Genomic DNA, 23,289 nt, shown 5'->3' on the forward strand with positions numbered 1-23,289 from the left:
TCGAGTATAGATTTAAGTGTCAGGACGTCGTTTCTGAAAGTATTTGTATGGAAGTGAAACATGCACGATAATAGTTTGGACAAGAAGAGAATAGAAGCTTTCGAAATGTGGTGCTACAGAAGAATGCTGAAGATTAGATGGGTAGATCACATAACTAATGAGGAGGTATTGAATAGGATTGGGGAGAAGTGAAATTTGTGGCACAACTTGACTAGAAGAAGGGATCGGTTGGTAGGACATGTTCTGTGGCATCAAGGGATCAGCAATTTAGTATTGGAGGGCAGCATGGAGGGTAAAAATCGTAGAGGGAGACCAAGAGATGAATACACTAAGCAGACTCAGAAGGATGTATATTGCAGTAGGTACTGGTAGATGAAGAAGCTTGCACAGGATAGAGTAGCATGGAGAGCTGCATCAAACCAGTCTCAGGACTGAAGACCACAACAACACAACAACAACAACAGTGTAACACATTAAAATACGTTTCTACATTAACAGTTATAGCCCGTAAGCCACATTATGGTGTGTGAAGGACGGTTCTTTGTGTACCACTTTGCCCTTTTCCTGATCGATTCACGAATAATGACCCACGAGGAGAAACTTTATTGGTAATCTTCCGTGTGATTTTAAATCTAGTTTTATCTTCAACTTTTGTAGTCCTGTCTTCCTCAGTTGCGTGTAATATTACGGTATATTGATAATTTTTACTTATGGACATAGGCATGACATGCAGGAATTTTAAAACACGATACAAAGAACATATCAGGTGTTGGAAGTACGAAACAAACCATTCCACATTTTCAGAACGTTTAAAACACCATAACCACCATCCTACAAACATGGAACAAGAAATGAAAATAATGAGAATAAGCAACCATGGCGAATATCTTATACAAACGCAAGAAAACTTCCACATTCAGAAAGCGATCGCTGAAAACAAACATGTGATAAATCAACAACCACATATCAGCACAGATTACCTACTACACTTAATAAAAGGAATGATAAGATAAAAAAACGAAAAAAGAAAGAAACCAGTCGTTCCTCTCACACAAACAGAAAAAAACTCTTCTCCCTTCGCCTTCTGGACACACACACACACACACACACACATACACACACACACACACACACACACACACACACATACAAATGCATACACGAATAGTTCGCAGATACTTCAATAATTACACTCGAAAGTTTGGCAATAACATTCGATCTTTCGCAAAAACATCTGACTGTCGGCAGCAGAAACCAAAACATTCCATCGAAACAAGTGTTCACTTCATAGTGCTGTGAAATGTGGGAAAAAACCCGCAAATTGGCATTTATGAGAAGAAGAACAACGCCAAAAATGCAATAGGAGCGTAATATGTAGGGAATCGTCCACACAACCTATAAGTACAGTTCAAAACATTACTGCTTCATAGGAAACACCAACCACCAGAACTGTTTTTAACCTATAGGTACAGTGACCAAAATGTAAATTAAATAGCAAACATATGTACATATTCCAGGCCACTGATGATGCCTTGCAGAAAATAAAGGCAAAAAGCGTATGGCACTAAAATTGTGTTTTATTCAGTTGCTGTCAGATGGTCCATAAGTAAAAATTATTAATATACCGTAAACTAGTTTTACCTTCATGGTCTTTTCGTAAAATTTACGTGTGAGGGTGTAAAAATGTTTCAAATGGCTCTAAGCACTATGGGACTTAACATCTGAAGTCATCAGTCCCCTAGACTTGGAACTCTTTAAACCTAACTAATCTAAAGACATCACACGCATCCACGCCCGAAGTAGGATTCGAACCTGCGACCGTAGCAGCAGCGCTGTTCCCAACTGAAGCGCCTAGAACCTCTCGGCCACGGCAGCCGGAGGAGGGTGTAATGTATTGGTTGATTCTTTTAGGAAGATATTGAAGAAATTAACTCATTTGGGAAGTAATGAGAAGTCTATAGCTGTTTTAAAGAATAAGAGGTTGAGGGTTTATTGGAAGGAGTCTAATACGAAACAGCTTATGATGTGAAGTGGTTTCTAAATATACTCCATCGATCTCATTTTGATCTGTGATAGTCTGAAAATACTAATCCATAGGATAGAATAGAGCCTTCGATATAACCCATTCACTTTAACCGTTGACATCACCACAAGCATGATATCAGAATGACATCATGACATCAGTCTTTCCCCTGGCGCGAAAATATGAGCATAAAATTAGTTACAGAATCATAAAAATTGTGTATAATAAATATTGAAAGTAACAGGAAAACCATGGGAAAGTGGAGATTTTGTTGATGGGTGGCGAGAGCAAACTAAACTCTAAAATAAAAACCACAAAATCACGAAAATGTTAAAAACTACAAAACAGAAGAACCAGAAAAACAAGATACAATGGCTGTTATGAAAGACGCAAATAGAATTGACAGTAACTTACTATAAGTGATATTAAAAGGATCATCTGCGCTACATACCTTAACTGCGAAGCCCAGTACGGATACAGAAAACCAAAAACCGATACCAGGACAGATAGCCAAAAACTGCGGTGTTGAAGATATCACCTGATAACATTTAGTAAACGATATCTGATATACGGATTATACTTTTCAGATTCCCAGCCACGGCACCGCAGAGATGACGTCCACTGAGAAAGTAGCCCAATTATTTTGCCGCGAGTATTAACTTCACGGTTCGCATGGCAACAGTTCCGCCGCATTCAGACAGATTGTTGGGGTCAGCCAGCCGAGAACAACCGACTCTCGCGTCCAGAGATAACGCACGGCGGTCTTCCGGCAGAGATATTACTAACAGTGCTGCGTTAGAATCCATCACGGCCGCCGCGGGCGGATTAGCATACTGCGACAGCGGAACCCTCTCTACAGAGAGGCCCGATTCCGGTTCCTAGCGTGCGACATCTGATACAGGCCACGTCTTTGTGAAGAGTGGATTCATGGAAAGAGCTTAGCGACGCAGAAAGTGACTTACTAAACAGTATGGGGAGTTCAAACTCAGAGCGTGTTTAAAGCGGCCCCTAGACTGTTAATAATACCACGCAATATATCATATGCTGCAATATTATTGACCGTCTATGGGTAAGATTGAAGTCTGTGCAATATATTGTACAATATATTGAATGATCTTCTGAAATTATGTTTTATCATGTAAACTGCTTGGACTGTCTAGACTCTGGCTAATATACAGTATACAAATGTTTAAAGAAGGTGTGGTGTCACCGCCAGACACCACACTTGCTAGGTGGTAGATTAAATCGGCCGCGGTCCATTTAGTACATGTCGGACCCGCGTGTCGCCACTGTGTGATCGCAGACCTAGCGCCACCACAAGGCAGGTCTCGTGATACGAACAAGCACTCGCCCCAGTTGGACGGACGACCTAGCTAGCGACTAGATGTACGAAGCCTTTCACTCTCATTAGCCGAGAGACAGAATAGCCTTCAGCTAAGTTAATGGCTACGAACTAGCAAGGCGCCATTAGCCTTACAGTGATTGTAATTAAAGTCTCCTGTGTATAGTCAAGAGCGATGTACCTCAATGATTGATTAAAGATAAGTATTAATCCAGCTACGTACTTTTCTTCATAGCATTAATTACGTAGCCTGTTCCAGTACTTGACGCCCGTCGGCGTGCGTGTGTACGCGTGCCTTTCTTTCGGCTACCCGTCACTGTGGACTGGCTGCCTTGTCAGTCCACTTCAGAAGGAACGTCGTCCCGAGAAATTCTTCCCCAATTTACGTCAAACTTTTACAGAATACTCTAATAAACATTCGGAAGGACATAGGCTATATGTGTTTGATATATGTAAATATGTAATGTGGTATCCTTGTACCCGACAACAGACTCAGTTGGCGAGTTTTCAGTGACATAGCTAGCGGCAGGGACTGGCGGTTCTCCGAGCATGAGGAGGCGGTGACGTCATAGGAGCCGCTGGTCAGTTTGAGCCTTTACCCTTGACACACGGAAATTGGTATTTTATTTATTTATTCGTGATTCAATTTTCAATTGATTCTTAAAATATTATTTCGTGCTATTCACCTGTGTTGTGGTAACGATAACCGTAATAACTGGGACCAAGATTTATCTTGAACTTAGTTATTAAATTCTGACTTTAATAAAAATGAAGAGTTACCTAAAATCTCAAGGGTTTTCCTCACTATTATTTTCAAAACAGCAACGGCTTACAGGTTACTGGGAAACAATTCGTTTGTCTTAATTCTCTAACGCGAAATATAGACATTAGCTCCGTCAAGTTCGAAAAGACGATCGGACCTCGGAAAAAAGGAAAACGAATTAAGTTTCTATTGTAATTAATGTTGGAAAAATAATATTGTCGAACTTGACCACTGAAATTAATTCCTATGCCAAACGAAAAGCTTCCGCATTGAATTGTACCACCTTTTATGCTGATATGAACTTTTTTCATTTTATTAAAATGGAAAGATAATGTTAAAGAAAGTAATCGGGATATAGTTTGTACTGACTTACACGATAATACGCGACAGCTCACATGAATTAGCAATCTCGACGGCAAAGGAAAATCATTTGAGAGAGAATCTAATAGGGAGCCAATACAGCAATGGCCGATTTCGCTATTGTCTCGTCTGTATATAATTACACCACACGAGAGGCTATTCTTCGTCTTTGTTTTCATAGTGACATTGTACAATGTTTATAATGATCGCTGGTCTTGCACAGACGACAAATACTTCACACATTAAGTACCCTACCGGCCATTAAAATTGCTACACCACGAAAATGACGTGCTATAGACGCGAAATTTAAGCGACAGGAAGAAGATGCTGTAATATGCAAATGATTAGCTTTTCACACAAGGTTGGCGCCGGTGGCGACACCTACAACGTGCTGACATTAGGAGAGTTTCCAACCGATTTCTCATACACAAACACCGGCGTTGTCTGGTGAAACGTTGTTGTGATGCCTTGGATAAGGAGGAGAAATGCGTACCATCACGTTTCCGACTTTGATAAAGGTCGGATTGTAGCCTGTCGCGATTGCGATTTATCGTATCGTGACATTGCTGCTCGCGCTGGTCGAGATCCAACGACTGTTAGCAGCATGTGGAATCGGTGGGTTCAGGAGGGTAATACGGAACGCCGTGCTGGATCCCAACGGCATCGTATCACTAGCAGTCGAAATGAAAGGCATCTTATCCGCATGGCTGTAACGAATCGTGCAGCCACGTCTCGATCCCTGAGTCAACAGATGGGGACGTTTGCAAGACAGCAACCATCTGCACGAACAGTTCGACGACGTTTGCAGCAGCATGGACTATCAGCTAGGAGACCATGGCTGCGGTTACCCTTGACGTTGCATCACAGACAGGAGCGCCTGCGATAGTGTACTCAACGACGAACCTGGGTGCACGAATGGCAAAACGTCATTTTTTAGGGATGAATCCAGGTTCTGTTTACAGCATCATGATGGTCGCATCCGTGTTTGGCGACTTCGCGGTGAACGCACATTGGAAGCGTCTATTCGTTATCGCCATACTGGCGTTCACCCGGCGTGCTGGTATGGGGTGCCATTGGTTACACGTCTCGGTCATCTCTTGCTCACATTGACGGCACTCTGAACAGTGGACGTTACATTTCAGATGTGTTACGACCCATGACTCTACCCTTCATTCGATCCCTGCGAAGCCCTACATTTCAGCAGGATAATGCACGACCGCACGTTGCAGCTCCTGTACGGGCCTTTCTGGATACAGAAAATGTTCGACTGCTGCCCTGGCCAGCACATTCTCCAGATCTCTCACCAATTGAAAACGTCTGGTCAATGGTGGCCGAGCAACTGGCTCGTCACAATACGCCAGTCACTACTCTTGATGAACTGTGGTATCGTGTTGAAGCTGCATGGGCAGCTGTACCTGTACACGCCATCAAAGCTCTGTTTGACTCTATGCCCAGGCATGTCAAGGCAGTTTTTACGGCCAGAGGTGGTTGTTCTGGGATCTATGCACCCAAATTACGTGAAAATGTAATCACGTGTCAGTTCTAGTATTATATATTTGTCGATGGATACCCGTTTGTCATCTGCATTTCTTCTAGGCGTAGCAATTTTAATGGCCAGTAGTGTAGTTCTGACATTACGGCGTCGGCCGCTACAGCAACTACTAGCGTGATTGCTTGGCAGAGAGCCGCCTCACTGCGGAATAACCGCGAGGGAGCGCGTAGAATTACTGCTGGATGACTGCCAAGCCCGCGGGAAGCATTCTAGCTGTAGAAACGGAGACGCGACCGCGTGCAAGCAAGAGGGGAACAGCTTCCACCAGATGAGTCCGGTCTGCTGCTCGTCCGACGATGCTCGGCTGCTGGTTGAGAGGAGAAGGCAGCTGGTAGGGAGGAAGCTTTGTAGAGGGGCAGACGGGGATGAGGGACGCGTTGCGCCTGCGGGTAGATTCTGTGCCTGCTTCTCGTATCATTCACATCGATCTGCTGTAGGCTTCTGCATCTTACGCTGTGTTCTAACGTTATGAAGTACCCCGGAAGAAGAGATTTATTATGCGACAAGCAAGGATTCAGAAAATATCGTTCTCTTTTGTCAACACGAAGTAATTAGTTCTGCCGGCCGCGGTAGCCGAGCGGTTCTAGGTGCTTCAGGCCGGAACAACGCGACTGCTACGGTCGCAGGTTTGAATCCTGCCTCGGGCATGGATGTGTGTGATGGCCTTGGGTTAGTTACGTTTAAGTAGTTCAAAGTTGTAGGGGACTGATGACCTCAGATGTTAAGTCCCATAGTGCTCAGAGCCATTTGAACCACTTTTAATCAGTTCTCTTTACAGGAGACTAGCTGCAAAACCGGGATTTGCCCGGGATGTTTAGAATCTGCCACCCAAAGTGATTGGCCCTGTGTTTTGTGCATACTCATAGCGATTGCAAGCTGCAATAGCTTTATATCGAAAGCCTTACTGGAAGCACTGGTTGTCAACGAAAACCGACGAATGGATACGTCTGCCCGAGATGTAGTGACTTTTGTTGATACTACACTGAAGAGCCAAAGAAACTAATATACCTGCCTAATATCGTATAGGACCCCCACGAGCACGCAGAACTGCCGCAACACGGCGTGGCAGGGGCTCGACTAATATCTGAAGTAGTGCTGGAGGGAATTGACAACATGAATCCTATAGGGCTGTCCATAAATCTGGAAGAGTACGAAGAGGTGGACATCTCTTCTGAACAGCACGTTGCAATAGGTCCCAGATATGCTCAATAATGTTCATGCCTGGGGAGTTTGGCCGCCACCGCAACTGTTTAAATTCAGATGAGCGTTTCTGGAGCCACTCTGCAGCAATTCTGGACGTGTAGGTTGTCACATTATGCTGCTGGAATTGCCCAAGTCCGTCTGAAGGCACAATGGACATAAATGGATGTACGTGTTGAGACTCGCTGTTAAGAGGAATGCCAAATGCATTGAGGTTGACGGATATCATTTTGAGCATTTATTGCACTAATGTGGTTCTCAGAAATGATAAGTTCACAAAGGTACATGTATCACATTGCAACAACCGAAATAAAATGTTCAAACGTACCTACGTTCTGTATTTTAATTTTACAAAACCTACCTGTTACCAACTGTTCGTCTAAAATTGTGAGCCATATGTTTGTGACTATTACAGCGCCAACTATCACAAAGCGAAAAAAGTCGTCCAACTAAAACATTCATATTTCTTTACGTACTACACAAATATGTAATAAAAATGGGGGTTCCTATTTAAAGAAAACGCAGTTGACCTATGGCGCCATCTAGCGGGCCAACCATAGCGCCATCTGGTTTCCCCCTTCAAGCCAGACAAGTTTCGTTCTTTGTAGTTTTTTCGTTTGACGCTTATTTCGTGAGATATTTGGCCCGGTCACGATCAATGGACCACCCTGTATGTTACGCATATCTTCCTCTTACCAAACTTTCATCAAGATCGGAATAAAACTGTAGATTTGTATGAATTATAAAAATACAAACAAAGGGACACGAGAGAGAGAGAGAGAGAGAGAGAGAGAGAGAGAGAAATATCACAAGTTGATTTCATATTTCTATGTTTAGACAGGCTTTTGGCATCGTTTCGCACAAGCGACTTCCAATTAAATCGGTAGTCAACAGACTATTGCATCAGTCATGAGAGTGTAATCGCGACTTCCAGTCACATAGGTCACAGTTCGTAGTAAGTCACGGAAGGTCACCTAGTGAAAGCGAAGTTTTATACGCCGTCTGGTATTTTTTAATCTACATGAACGATCTCAGAGATGGTGCTGTCGTTTACCGGCTAGTAAAGACGTCAGAAGATCAAAACGAATTGCAGAATGACATAGTCAATATATTTGCGTGATGAGGAAAATGGTAATTGGCATAAAACAATAAAACGTTTCAGTTACTCAACATTAGCATTAAATTACATTATATTTTGGTTAGACGAAAAATCCCACAAATTTAAAGATTGACGATTCAACTGAACTGCCTAGGAATCACAATTACCATCAACTTATATTGGAGCCATTATGGAGAAAATGTTGTGGGTTAGGTGAACCAAAGAAAACCCATTATTGGCAGATCAGCTATACTACGTAAAAAATACTAAAAAGAATCGCTGAAATATGATTGGCCGTCCTTTTTTTTGGAATAATTCCGTCGGATGTGTGGCCCTTCCAGATATGACTGAAGAATGACATGAAAAAGTTCAAAGAAGGGCTGTCACCAACTTTGTCCTCCGACTAAAATGGCATTTACAAGGTGGCAGCCTTACCGATTTCGTGTATGGGAAGTCATGATTCATGGACAGAAATTAGCTCTATAAGTTCTTTTCTCTTTTTTAATTTACCACTTAATTCTATGTTTCTCACTGAAGCCAAGCATCTCCTGCTTTCGCTTCGCCGTGGTAGGCGGTTTGTCGACAACAACAGAATGATCGGGAGCTTTATCGAGAACAGTTGTTAACGCTGTAGGCACGTAACGCGCTAAACATTTCACTCGACTAACCTCGCGTGACAATCCCCTGGCCAAGAGACCGATGTGGACATTTTTCTCTGAATGACATTTGACGAATTTGTGTCTGACACTTTTCAGTCACACAACACATAACTAACATTAGTAACATCCGGAGTTCGGGTATTGTGGACGCGGTTTATTTTTTTTAGTTGCACCTCCGAATAGAAGTCAGTCCTACCTCTCAAACACTCTTTATGATAAATTTCAACTATTCTACAACACGTATTTATATTTCTCTTCATATAATTTAAAAAGCTTACCACCGAAATAAGTTCCAAAACAAGTTGGCCTTATGCAATGCAATGCAACTGTCTAAATTTGAAAAAAATACGTGTTTTATGTACAGAAAATACAATTGTGATATTTCTATTAATTTAATTCTGAACTGAATTCAGTATCAGAAACAAAAAAAATTATTTGTTTCGGTAACAGATCTGCAACGTTTGTTGACTTCAACAAAAAGTTCTGACATAATTACTTGTTTATGTGCGAGGGATTATTCGTTTTGCGTTCATTTATTTTCAGAAGTCACGAATGTAATCCTCGTTCTCAGCACCTACGCAGTCAAGGAATACTGTGTATTCCATATTGCCTTTTGCGCCACCTTTTACTTCACAACAGAACCAGGTGAATCCACAGCCAAAAATCGAACAATACATAACGATCTACAACAGTTTCAGTTAATAAATTGCATAGTTTTAATCGTTACTGTACATTTTCAATCACTGTTGCATATATTTGGAAACTTACCTCCAAAAACTATAACTAAAACTAGCCGGCCGAAGTGGCCGTGCGGTTAAAGGCGCTGCAGCCTAGAACCGCAAGACCGTTACGGCCGCAGGTTCGAATCCTGCCTCGGGCATGGATGTTTGTGATGTCCTTAGGTTAGTTAGGTTTAACTAGTTCTAAGTTCTATGGGACTAATGACCTCAGCAGTTGAGTCCCATAGAGCTCAGAGCCATTTGAACCAACTAAAACTATATAAAAACGATAACTAGTTTGGACAAGAAGAGAATAGAAGCTTTCGAAATGTGGTGCTACAGAAGATTGCTGAAGATAAGGTGGGTAGATCACGTAACTAATGAGGAGGTATTGAATAGGATTGGGGAGAAGAGAAGTTTGTGGCACAACTTGGCTAGAAGAAGGGATCGGTTGGTAGGACATGTTTTGAGGCATCAAGGAATCACAAATGTAGCATTGGAGGGCAGCGTGGAGGGTAAAAATCGTAGAGGGAGACCAAGAGATGAATACACTAAGCAGATTCAGAAGGATGTAGGTTGCAGTAAGTACTGGGAGATGAAGAAGCTTGCACAGGATAGAGTAGCATGGAGAGCTGCATCAAACCAGTCTCAGGACTGAAGACCACAACAACAACCTCCAAAAATTTTGCCAAACTACGAAAACAGTTTTTCTGCGCCGTAATTCACAGGATGTTGGGGAATGAACTGGACTCCTTACGGAGCATCGGGGAAACTTCGACGAATGAGAAAAGACACTATTCAACATTGCGCGACTTCTACGTAATACCCGAAATTCATGTAATATATAAAATGAGGAGCATCGTTTCAAATCGTATCGACTGTACAAATCATAATGTTACAAACGTTTAGCTTTCTAATCAAAAGAAATATATCGAAAGTTTTGACGATGGGACCTAGACGTTCCGATTGTGTATCAGAATTAGTAATGATTCAAATAATTTCCCAATGCATGAAGCGCCATTTTAATTTTTAGATTGTGCTTAATACGTTTCAAGACAATTCACTGAACAAAATACGTTTCTCTCCAATCATGTTTCCACGTAATTTGGTTTGAAAGGTTCATTTCAATTTTTTATTGATTTTATTGTTGGACACATCCCAAGACGCACGTAAATAAAGTGATTAATGTGTTGCTGACGGTAGATCGATGTGTTATAGTCTTGCAGTTAGTCGTTTTTCCTCGTGCAGGAGACGGATCATGTGCCACAAAATAAGTTACTTAGCTATTTACTGCAGACTAATGATGACGTCTCCTAAACAGTATAACGGTTTAACGCTTTAGTAGTAATATTATAAACAGTATAACGGTTTAACGCTTTAGTAGTAATATTATAAACAGCACTGTAGCCTACCTCATACAACGCATCGACGGAATTTGAATTGCGCTGTCCTACGTAACACTTTCTAGTTCTTCGTCATTTTGGATAAGTAAGTTTCATCATGTAAGTGAGCTGCGATCTTGTCCCACTATCTTCTGTGCGTTGTAAAGTTTACTTCTTGCTTTCTTCGTGTGGAACACTGGGATGCTTCCACACCTGAATTTTCCTACTTCGTGATTAAGGGGCGGCTCAAAATTACTTAAATGCGGATCTCGGTTAAGATACCTAAAGCATTATATGCCTCCTCACGCCAACACTCCAGAGAGTAAAGTACAATCAAAGTATAAAAACATACACGTACACAATCTTTCCCACACGGAATAACGCATCACTGCACTGTTACTGGCTAGCACACGGGACTCGGATCCGGGAGGACGAAGGTTCAATCCCGCGTCCGGCCATCCTGTTTTAGGTTTTCCGTGCTTTCCCTAAATCGCTCCAGGCAAATGCCGGGATGGTTCCTTTGAAAGGGCACGGCCGACCTCCTTCCCTAATCTGATGAGATCGGTGACCTCGCTGTCTTGTTTCCTCCCCCAAACAACCCAACCACTGTTATTATAAATGTCACTGGAAATGGTCATCTGTAAAGTACATCAGGTGTTATGACTCACTGAGGTTTCTCTTCGCGCTGTGTTTTAGTTTTCGGAGCTGTTATTGTCAATCAATCCTTCGCCCAAGCGTAAATAGACCCGCGCCCCGCCTCAGGCCCCTCCACGGTGATCGAAAGCGCAGAGTCATGCAATCGAAACGACACTGTGAGCTGCGATATGAAAATGGAGGGAACAGCCAACGAAAGAGCGCGCTAATAACAGCTGGGAAATACGTCTTGAACATAATAGCTTTTCAACCGTCTGCTGTGGTGTACGCAATACGATTTAATCAGAATCATGTTCTTCTGCACTTAATTTCTGTGGGAAAGAGCACGAAATGATCCTGCCTGCCTCAAGAGCATACCACAGTTGGGATCAAAACGCATCGAACTGCAGTTTTACTTCGGCTGCATTTAATAAGTTTTGAAATGAAGCTGTTCAAAGAACCGAAGCAACTGTAAGAAATGATCTTCGCTCGATATTCGCGATTCGGTCCCGGTTCGAATCCGTCTCACGGATTCACAACGAGGACTGCTGAGCCGGTCAGATTTGGTGGGCGAATTCCGGGCTGGTATTCACGTGTCGCCTCGGATACGCGCAGTGCAAACATCCAGTTCGACATGAGATTTACTCTGGAGCCGGCCGAGGTGGCCTAGTGGTTCTAGGCGCTACAGCCTGGAACCGCGCGACCGCTACGGTCGCAGGTTCGAATCCTGCTTCGGGCGTGGATATGTGTGAAGTCCTTAGATTAGTTAGGTTTAGGTAGTTCTAACTTCGGCCGGCCGAAGTGGCCGTGCGGTTAAAGGCGCTGCAGTCTAGAACCGCAAGACCGCTACGGTCGCAGGTTCGAATCCTGCCTCGGGCATGGATGTTTGTGATGTCCTTAGGTTAGTTAGGTTTAAGTAGTTCTAAGTTCTAGGGGACTAATGACCTCAGCAGTTGAGTCCCATAGTGCTCAGAGCCATTTGAACCATTTTACTCTGGATGCGGACAGATGGGGCATCCAACAGTCCGTCCTGGGGGAAGTGGTGACGTCAGGAACCGTATGCGGCCACCCACTGTCACCAACATCGCCTCAACAAAACTGACCCCGTAGCAGAAACAGGAAAAAAAGTTTTTGTGTGTACGTACACATAATTCTGATCGGACGTTTGAAGGACTTCGACCGTTTACTTATGTATTAAAATGGAAAACCTATAGCCGTCCTTGCGATGTTGTTTATTATATGGCTACCTGTTTCAGTGCTTCAGTACACCTTCTTCAGGTCTTAGCTGATGCTAATGGGGTTAACTCCAATCGTACACACGATTCCTCATCGGCCAACATCTGTGAACTGGTTTCCGCAGACTACCTGTAACAATGATGATGTGTCCCCAACCATCAACTACCAACTTTGTGAGTGCCTCTGTGTTCTTAACTACGTCAGACTACTATATGTAGTTTTGTTTCGGTTTTATTTTTATTAGCTGTCCTTACTGAATTTTATTAGTATACAGATCACGAGCATGATTTCATTTATACGTAGAACAACCTGAAGGTGATGCTTTAACGCGGCGAAATCAGTCGTTAAGAAGTCATTAGTTAACATCTGTTAGGGGTTTATCCAAGTTCAGTTTACCATGAACTTCAACGGTTGTGCATGCCCATATCATAGAGTTGTGTGTTCTCTAATTCACTTTTGATACTCCTTGTGGCTAGTATAGTCTTTTCAAAATTGCTTTAAGACTGGCAGCTGTGATGCAAGCAGTGGGGCGAGGCTCACCAGGAAGGCAGTGCACGTATCCAGCCGACTGCAAGAAACCAGTTGTGTTGCTGTAGATGCATCGGCCACCCACAGTTGCCACACCTCCACCTCAGCCTGAACCTCCAATACACCTCTCCCCACTTGCACTATGCTTTTCTTTAATCTTGCGCAACTGTATTCTTCTGCTGCTTTTTATTTTACCTTTGTAGTAATGGGGTGGTTAATGGGCTACAGTACTCACACTCCACTGATGCATCTTATTTATGGTTCTTGTATGACCTCTTACCCATATTTATTATGCTAAGATTCTGATTGCCATAGTGCGTCATCCCCTGTACTATTCGCCCCAATGCTCTGCTGATTACTACTGGTTCACGACCTCCCCTTTTCATGAGGTTTGATTATGTGACCGTATAAACAATAGTAAGCGGCAGAGTACTGGCGCGAATAGTACAGGTATGACGCACTATGGGAAACAGTGCCTTAGTTAACGTAATAAATATCGGTGAAAGACCATACAGGAACCATAAGTAAGATACTCAGTGGAGCATCTGAGTACCGAAACCCATTAACCACTCCATTTCCACAAAGGTCAAGTAAACATCAGAAGAATACAATTGTGCAAAATTAAAAATCACGGAGCAAGACATTACTTGATCTATTGGGCCTACATGTACATCCATGTGCAAATTGAATGTAGATGAAGAATTAACTGTATTAAAAACCTTAAAAATTATGAACTTTATTTAAGATGTTTACCAAAAACCGTAACACACGAGAACAAACATTAGATGATTGGTGACCACGTTTTCAAAGACGAACCTAGCAACCAGAGGAACAGATTAAAGAACTGTGTAGTATAACTTGGTCAACGGCCTTTCCGCAGTGGTAACACCAGTTCCCGTCAGATCACCGAAGTTAAGCGCTGTCGGGCTGGGCTAGCACCTGGATGGGTGACCATCCGGTCTGACGAGAGCAGTTGGCATGCGGGGTGCATTCAGTGTTTATCAGGAAATCTGAGGAGCTACTTGATTGAGAAGTAGCGGCTCCGATCTCGTAAACTGACATACGGCCTGGAGAGCTGTGTGCTGATCACGTGCCCTTCTATATCCGCGTCCAGTGATGCCTTCGGTCTTAGGATGAAACGGCGGTCGGTCGGTACCGTTGGGCCTTCATGCCCTGTTCGGGCGGAGTATAGTTTTTAGTATAACTTGAATGTGCAAATAGACCAATGCACGAAACTTACATACCCTGTAGTTGATTTTCGCTGTCACTGGAAGCGGTCAGCTATACACTGAACTGGCGGGGACCGCCATACGACCAGCGGCGCCAGTGTACGATGGAAGACCACAAAACGCGATAGGCGCTGCGAGATTTTGAACTCAGAAAGCTGGTTAATGGTTTAAATTCTCAGACGCAAGCTCCACTGATATATCTGATATATGCTTGTTGTATTACTTTTTAGCCAGATTAGTTACGTTAACTAAAGTTCTTTTTGCTATAGTGCCTCATCCCCTACACTATTCGTCTTAAAATGAAGTTAGATTATGTGGCGACGAGCACCGGGGGTGTCTCCGATTCCTTATCCATGTGGCACTACTATGGTTTTTTTTTTCAAAGATAAATTTCAGTCATCAGTTGCAAATAAATTTTATAACCTCTACCGGTCTGGACAAGATAATTTGTAATCTTCGGAAGCCTACATAAAACATGACACACAGTTCGAACATGTGAAAGGGATGGGCTAATTTTTTCAAATGTATTATATACTACTTCTTTTTATGTGTTGATGGTATTTTTTATACAGGTTGGTCCATTGATGGTGACCGGGCCAAAAATATTACGAAATAAGCGTCAAACAAAAAGACTACAAAGAATGAAACTTGTCCAGCTTGAAGGGGGAAACCAGACTGCCTTATGGTTGGCCCGCTAGATGGCGCTGCCATAGGTCAAGTGATATCAATAGGAACCCCCATTTTTATGACATATTCGTGTAGTACGTAAAGAGATATGAATGTTTTAGTTGACCCAATTTTTTCGTTTTGTGATAGATGGGGCTGTAATAGTAACAAACATATGGCTCACATTTTTAGACGAACAGTTGGTAACAGGTAGGTTTTTTAAATTAAAATACAGAACGAACGTAAGTTTGAACATTTTATTTGGGTTGCTACAATGTGATACAGTACCTTTGTGAAGTTATCATTTCCGAGGATGCTTGCTGTTACAGCGTGATTACCTGTACATACCACATTAATGCAATAAATGCTCAAAATGATGTCCGTCGACCTCAATGCATTTGGAAATTCGTGTAACGACATTCCTCTCAACAGCGAGTAGTTAACCTTCCGTAATGTTCGCACATGCATTCAAAATGCGCTGACGCTTGTTGTCAGGCGTTGTCGGTGGATCACGATAGCAAATATCCTTCAACTTTCCCCACAGAAAGAAATCCGGGGACGTCAGATCCGGTGAATTTGCGGGCCATGGTATGTTGCTTCGACGACCAATCCACCTGTCACGAAATATGCTATTCAATACCGCTTCAACTGCACGCGAGCTATGTGCCGGATATCCATCATGTTGGAAGTACATCGCCATTCTGTCATGCAGTGAAACATCTTGCAGTAAAATCGGCAAAACATTACGTAGGAAATCAGCATACACTGTACCATTTAGATTACCATCGATAAAGTGGGAGACAATTATCCTTCCTCCCATAATGCCGCACCATAAATTTACCCGCCAAGGTCGTTGATGTTCCACTTGTCGCAGCCATCGTGGATTTTCCGTTGCCCGGTAGTGTACATTACGTATGTTTACGTTACCGCTGTTTGTGAATGACACTTCGTCGCTAAACAGAACGATAGTTACGTTATTTAAGGAAACAGGAAGTGTTCAGCCACATGCGAAACGTGAACCACGACCTGCAACAAATGATGATAACCAAGTAGGTGTTTTAGCTGCTGTCGCACTGGCGGAATGTTACGTGATACCACGTACTTATACGTTTGTGACTATTACAGCGCCATCTTCCACAAAGCAAAAAAAGTGGTCCAACTAAAATATTCATATTTCTTTACGTACTACACGAATATGTAATAGAAAATGGGGGTTCCTATTTAAAAAAAACGCAGGTGATATCCATTTGACCTATGGCAGCGCCATCTAGCGGGCCAACCATAGCGCCATCTGGTTTCCCCCGTCAAGGTAGACGAGCTTCGTTCTTTGTAGTTTTTTCGTTTCATGCTTATTTCGTGAGATATTTGGCCCGGTAACTATCAATGGACCACCCTGTATAAGATTTTATGTGTGTTCTTTGCTGCTAGCAGAACAGATACACAGATTTGATTCAGCGATTGTCAGTGTTAAAAATAATCACATACAATATGCTAATTTCTGAACATGCCATGGCATTATCCTCCTATGAAGAAGATATTGACTGTCTGCTAAACTAAGTAAGTTTCTGTAATATACCTTGTAAACTTCACATAAATCAGAGTCTAAAGATTTATAATATCCCTAATTTTGTAGGCTTCTGAAGACGACAAATTAATTTGTAGAAACAAGTAAACATAATAAAATCTATTTGCAACTGATGACTGAAATTTATCCCGAGAAGATAATACTACAGTTGTTGAAAATTACTGTTGCGACTAAAATACTATTCTTTCTTTTGTGACGATTTTATCTCGTCAAAGTTCCTTCAGATGTACCTCGTCTAACTATTCTCACATGTAAATTCAGGCAGTACTTGGAAAAATAATGAAGACGGAAAGCCAGGTTTGTTATATGTTGGCGGTGATGTCCGGAATACCGTGATACAGTCTCCGCTGATTCTTGTGATCAGTATGGACTTCAGAGGCGCGTCTGTCATCACAGGCAGTTACGTCCTCCTGCCTGAGTAACCAGACGATCCGATTACAGCGGATGCCAGGCACCACGACGCAGGAGAGACCTACTGCGCTGCGGGGAAGTCCCGGGGAAGTCCCGTACCAGAGATTACTACCATCTGGGAATCCCCATTTGGCATAGTCGGTGGCGTCTCAGTGGGGGCACGACGAGCAGCACAGGAAACACGTTATTTAATTGCTTAGTTAGTCACGGGTTCCAGAGATTATATACACGTAATGTGTGTCTCACTCTGTCCCCTCCCAAGTTGCCCCAAAGCACGATGCTGCGTGCCTCCCAAGGAGTGCGTATAAAGGGGCATGTGTGGGAGTGCACGTCTACGCATCGTGCTACTGAACTAGCTGTTCATTACACAACGTTTACATCATGCAATAAATAGTGTGGAAGTACGGATTAAACACATTCAAGATTGTATAAGCATTGTATTCAACTCTGAATCGTGTCACACAGCACATATCAACCAATAAAAGCATTTTCACAAATATGGTAAAGATCAGAAGTCGAAGAGTAAATTGGTTTTTCAAAGAATAAATATTTTTCCGTAGTTCCCTTAAAATTCTTCAGATCAAAAAGTGTCGAGTAGTGTAGACTTTCTAAAGTAGCGTATTTTTTTTCTTCAGGGTTCAAGCTATCTCCAACCAAATTTAATCGAAATCGGTTCACCAAGTTAGTCGCAAAAACGTAACGAACAGAGTTACTTTCACACTTATAAGACTAGTATGGATAACTCATTCAGTTCCGATATCTTATATTTCCATGATCCGATTTTGGTGGAATGTTGCCTATATAGTGCCCCAACTTCACTCAAGTTACGTGCGAAAACGCTATTACAATTTGTCCAGTAGTTTTGGAGAAGCCTGTTCAAATAAAGAAACAAACACGAGAAATTCACAGATTTGTTATGAGTATAAACAGATAAAAGTTATGATGGGAATTGTGTCATTTGAACACAGAGTGCACAAAAAAATTTTAAAAATTATTTACGTGACTGCATGCTGGTTATTTACAGGTATTTTCATCTATAAATGACGAATTATTTTTGTTCAAGAATTGCCCGTATTATGAAGGAGTTGTTAACAAAAAACATCTTCCATCTGCATTTGAAAACACTTCTGATATCTTTCAACAATTTCATTTCACCTCTTTCTGTGACAAAGTTAGTTTTACTAGTAATGCAGATTATTTTTACGTCTGATGTTGCGCCATTGATTATCTCTGTCACTATCTAACTCGCGTGGGTTATCGAAGAAAAAAATTCATGAGTGAATGCATTGTACTGTGAGGCGTTGTTTAATAGTCCCAGCTACTTAAAGAGGCATCTGCAACCCACATTACAGCAGAGTTACGTGGGCAGCCTGCTTCAAGGGCTGCACGCTGGATGCTTACGAATTTGTTCAATTACGAGCTCACTTTGGAGCCACCGCAACAGCGACGCAACGCTTCGTATTAGTATTTCTGCGAGTGGAGTTGTAGGAATACTAGACTTTGTCTTCATTTGTGATACACCAAAGCTGACTATGTTTTCATCATACTGAAACCTTATACTCGGGAATTCATTCGGCACTTGAACGTTTTTAGCGTAGTACTTTGTGTCATTTATAGTTAGTAACGTTTTTCAATAATGTCTGATTTCATGCTAGAGGCCTTCTGCCTTCGGATTTATTTTAATTCCTTCTTACGTTCGGCTGTGCTGAATTCTCAGACTTGGCATATTTCTATGTTTGTCTTTAACTCCAATTCGCGAGACTTAGAAAACTTTCCATCTTTAACTTTGACTCTAGGTAGTGCCTTCAGGTCTTTATTTCTGCACCCAGGGTGCCAAGAACTTCAATTCAGAACTCTCTGCTTTCTTCATTACCTGGCCTTCAGCCTGAAGTACTGTTTTGTGTTCATACCAGACAAGTATATTTTGTTCATACCTGCTTTAAGACTTGTTTCCAAGAAGGAAGTTTCTGTTCTTTAATTCAAATAATCGTGATGTCAATTGTAAACGTCAGCCTTTATCTTTAACCGCCTGCACGGGATGCTTCAAATCCCGTACATAATTCCAGTTTGTACAATGGACTCTTTTTGCTTAAGTGAACAGTTATCCCATTTATACTACCGTGCTAGACATCAGTGAATCAAAATATGAAGAATATATTTAATTTCTAATCTGCATCCACAATGACAATTATTCTTAAGAAACTTCCTGGCAGATTAAAACCGTGCGCCGGACCGGCACACAGTTTTAATCTGCCAGGAAGTTTCATATCAGCGCACGCTCCGCTGCAGAGAGAAAATCTCGTTCTGGAATTATTGTTAAGTGTGAAGTAGTCGAACCTTTTTCGTGAGGTATACTGTACGGTTTTTCCAGTTTCAGTTTTCAATCGATATGCACACCTAAGAACGTTGATTTTTCCAACCTGATTATTGTTTTTTGTTTGTGTCCTAGGTTAATAAGAAATTGGATTTCTTGACAAGAAGAAACTAGTAGAGTTTTTCGAAGTGTAAAGGTAGATTACATCTGCAAAACCAATCAGTAATTTTCACGAAAACAGCTTCTCTTCTGGGTTTCACAACAGTACCTGCATCGCTTGCAAAAATAAGTAATTGTTCCTCCTCGTTCAAATGCAAAAAATCGTTAACATAGACCAAGAACAGTGATGGGCCAATGTTCTAATCCTGCGGAACTCCCACTGTAGTTTCTCCCCATGCAGACAATGTGGCGTCCCTCTTTTTAGCACAACAGTGTAGGGTATCTTCCTGTTTCTTAAATAAAAACGGAACAAGGTATGTACTGTACTACGCATTCCTTAGAAACGTAATTTCTCTAATGGAATATTATCACCAGCACAGTAAAATGCCTCCGACAAGTCACAGAAAAACCCAAGTGATGATCTTTTAGCACTTAAAGAGTTTATTACGTTCTCAGTAAATGTGTAAGTAGCTTGTTACTTGTTAACAACGTTAACAACGAATATCGAATTTCGGGAAGGTATTTATGCAGCCGTATTTACGTGTTAAGGCCTGAATCAACTGATCAGCTGTTTTACACGAATGGTCTCTCGAAATCAAGTTCAGATTTCCGGTTTAGCCATGACGATGGCTGTTTCTCTTCATTCGAATACAGATGGACTACTCCCTCCTCAGTCTATTGTTTCTTCTTCTCCTTCGCGATTCGGATTAGCCAAAATTTGTTTAAAAATAATTTGGAATGTGACACCCGACGCAAATTCAAAAACGCCAGGGTGTTTACATGGGAACGAAAGCAGATGGTGAGCCGCGTTTGAAAAATCGATAGTGGAGTATTTAGGTGACCAAACAGGAGCGACACTAAGAAAGCGTTTCACAGAAGACGCATTTGTATGACCGATGTTTACGTAAATAAAGGCAGCAGGAATGTTCACTGGGTTGTTAGAATCATAGGAGAATGCCACGGAGATGCTTAAGAAACCGAACTATGAAACGTTTGAAGATCTCGCTTAAGTCTACTTAGTAAATTTCAAGAACCAGCTTTAAGTGATGAATCTTGGAACCTACTGTAACCACCTTCCTATCGCTCCCCGAGCTCCATACGTGAATAGAACGGGGAGAAACAATGACATACAGAGAATGGGAATATTCGTCTGCCACTGTACTGTAGCTTGTAGAGTGTAGATGTATGCGTAGGCTAGCTTAGTGGCCGCCGTTTCGCTCGCGTAGACCGTATGGTGTGCACAGACCTTTTTTTTTTCTCTTTGATCGAATTTTTGTGTCGTTACGCACGTTGCTCATTTGATAATCCACGCACTATAAAAGAGTTAGTGACCGTTTACATAGGTGCCACCCATACATTGGGTGGTTTTCAAACATCACTTGTTGTCTGTATTTTATGTATGTTTGCTAAATTTTTTAAATAATTTCCATTTTGGGCGTTGAAGGCCTTCAGCCGTGACTGCGGTTACTTGCCTTAAAATTCTGATCACGACCACATTAGCTAGTCTTCAGAATTATTGGTTGTTTGTTTTTTATGTATTTGTTAAATTTTAAATTGCCATTTTTCGCGTTAAAGGCCTTCAGCCGTGATTGTGGTTAGGTGACTTAAAAGTCTGATTGCGAACTCATTGGCTTGTTTTGAAAAAAATTTATTAGAATAACTGTGTGAAATTGCAAGAAAACCAATAGTAATTGATTCGGGCCCCGTCAACAATCGTAACCCAATCCTGCCTTCCTTAATTACCATGTTTTAGTGCTAGCTTTGCATAATTAAAGTGTTCCATCGTGTTTAATTTAATTTCATATAGCGAACTAAACAAAAAAAGAGACTAATCGGATAAGAAGTTCTGTGATTAATAGCACCATTATTAGACCTAATACTGTACTCGCTCATCTCAAACGGAGTTTCCTGTACATAAAATGGCGTTGAAACGTAGTAACTATTTCGTCAACAGTAATTGTTACTTTGGGTACTAATTACAATAACAATAATTTTATATACATATATCAGGAGTACTGAATAATTGATGTGTTAAAGAATCGTTTCTCTTTCTACGCAGTTTTGACAGCGCCGATTTGTCGTGGTTATTATAAAATAGATTTCTTTGATTTACTTCAGAATTTGTAACACCTAAGCCAGTGACGCTAATTAAGCTCTAGAAGTTTTATCTTCTCCGAATGGTCTTCTGACCAAAAGGCGATTCTGCTCTCATAATGAAATATTTTCATAAAACTTTTCATTCCCTATTTCACCCCCATAGGGCGTGCATTCCAAATCCACTGAACCATTTATTTTTTTATTTCTAACCGAGAAGACAACACCAATTTTCATAAATGTAGCTTTAAAATGCTTTAGCAGTTCTTTGATAATGATTTATTTTCAGAAAAACGTTTCACTCAATATTTCACCCCATTAGGGACTGAATTTCCGAAAATGCTGAAACATTTTTTTTTACATCCCATCAACTAACCAATTACCAATTTTCGCAGATCAAGCTTCAAAATTGCCTTAATAAAGATATATTTTCCAAAAAGCCTTTCATCCCCTATTTCACTCCTTTAGGGAGTAGTAATTTCGAAAAAAATCCTTCTTAAGCGATGCCTGCAGCGTAACATCAACACCCTCTCCAAATTTCACGTTTTTGTTCCTACCCGTTTGGGCTGCGCGATGATGTGTCGGTGAATCAGTGAGGACATTTCCTTTTATACACTTAGGTGACAAAAGTCTGGAATAACGATGTGCATATATGTAAACAGCAGTAGTGTCACGCACACAAAGTATATGAGGGCAGTCCTAGGAGAAGCTGCCATTTCTGCTCATTCATGAGAAAGGATTTCCGAGGTGATCATGGGAGCACGATGAGAATTAACAGACTTGGAACGTGGAATGGTAGTTGGAGCTAGCTGCATGGGACACTTCATTTCGTAAATCATTAAATAATTCATTGTTTCAAGGTCCATAGCTTCAAGAGTGTACCGAGAACACCAAATTTCAAGCATTACCTCTCACCACAGACAACGCAGTGGCCGAAGGCTTTAGCTTAACAACCGAGAGCAGCAGCACTTGCATACAGTTTTCAGTGCTAGCATTGCGTCAAATAACAGCAGAAATCAATGTGGGGCGCATGACGAAGGTATCCGTTAGGGCAGTGCGGCGATATGTGGTATTAGTGGGCTATGGAAGCAGACGACTGACGCGAGTGCCTTTTCTAGGAGCACGACATCGCCTGCAGTGCGTCACTCGGGCTCGGTACCGTATCAGTTGGACCCTAGATGTTTGGAAAACAGGGGACTGGTCAGATGAGTCCCGATTTCGGTCTGTAAGAGCTGATGGTAGCTTTCGAATGTGGCGGAGACTCCGCGAAGCCATGGAACCAAGTTGTCAACAAGGCACTGTGCAAGCTGGTCGTGGCTCCATAACGGGATGGGC

At 41.8% G+C, this 23,289-nt stretch overlaps 1 protein-coding gene and 1 pseudogene across 1 annotated transcript in view; one reads left to right on the forward strand and one right to left on the reverse strand.

The window, feature by feature from the left end:
* Positions 1-23,289, reverse strand: part of LOC126428061 (short neuropeptide F) — a 586,585-nt gene that overhangs the window by 256,669 nt on the left and 306,627 nt on the right. The window lies entirely within an intron of this gene.
* LOC126428656 (5S ribosomal RNA) lies at positions 14,358-14,475 on the forward strand (annotated as a pseudogene).

The sequence above is a fragment of the Schistocerca serialis genome, chromosome 12, assembly GCF_023864345.2.
Source record: "Schistocerca serialis cubense isolate TAMUIC-IGC-003099 chromosome 12, iqSchSeri2.2, whole genome shotgun sequence".
Classification (NCBI taxonomy): domain Eukaryota; kingdom Metazoa; phylum Arthropoda; class Insecta; order Orthoptera; family Acrididae; genus Schistocerca; species Schistocerca serialis.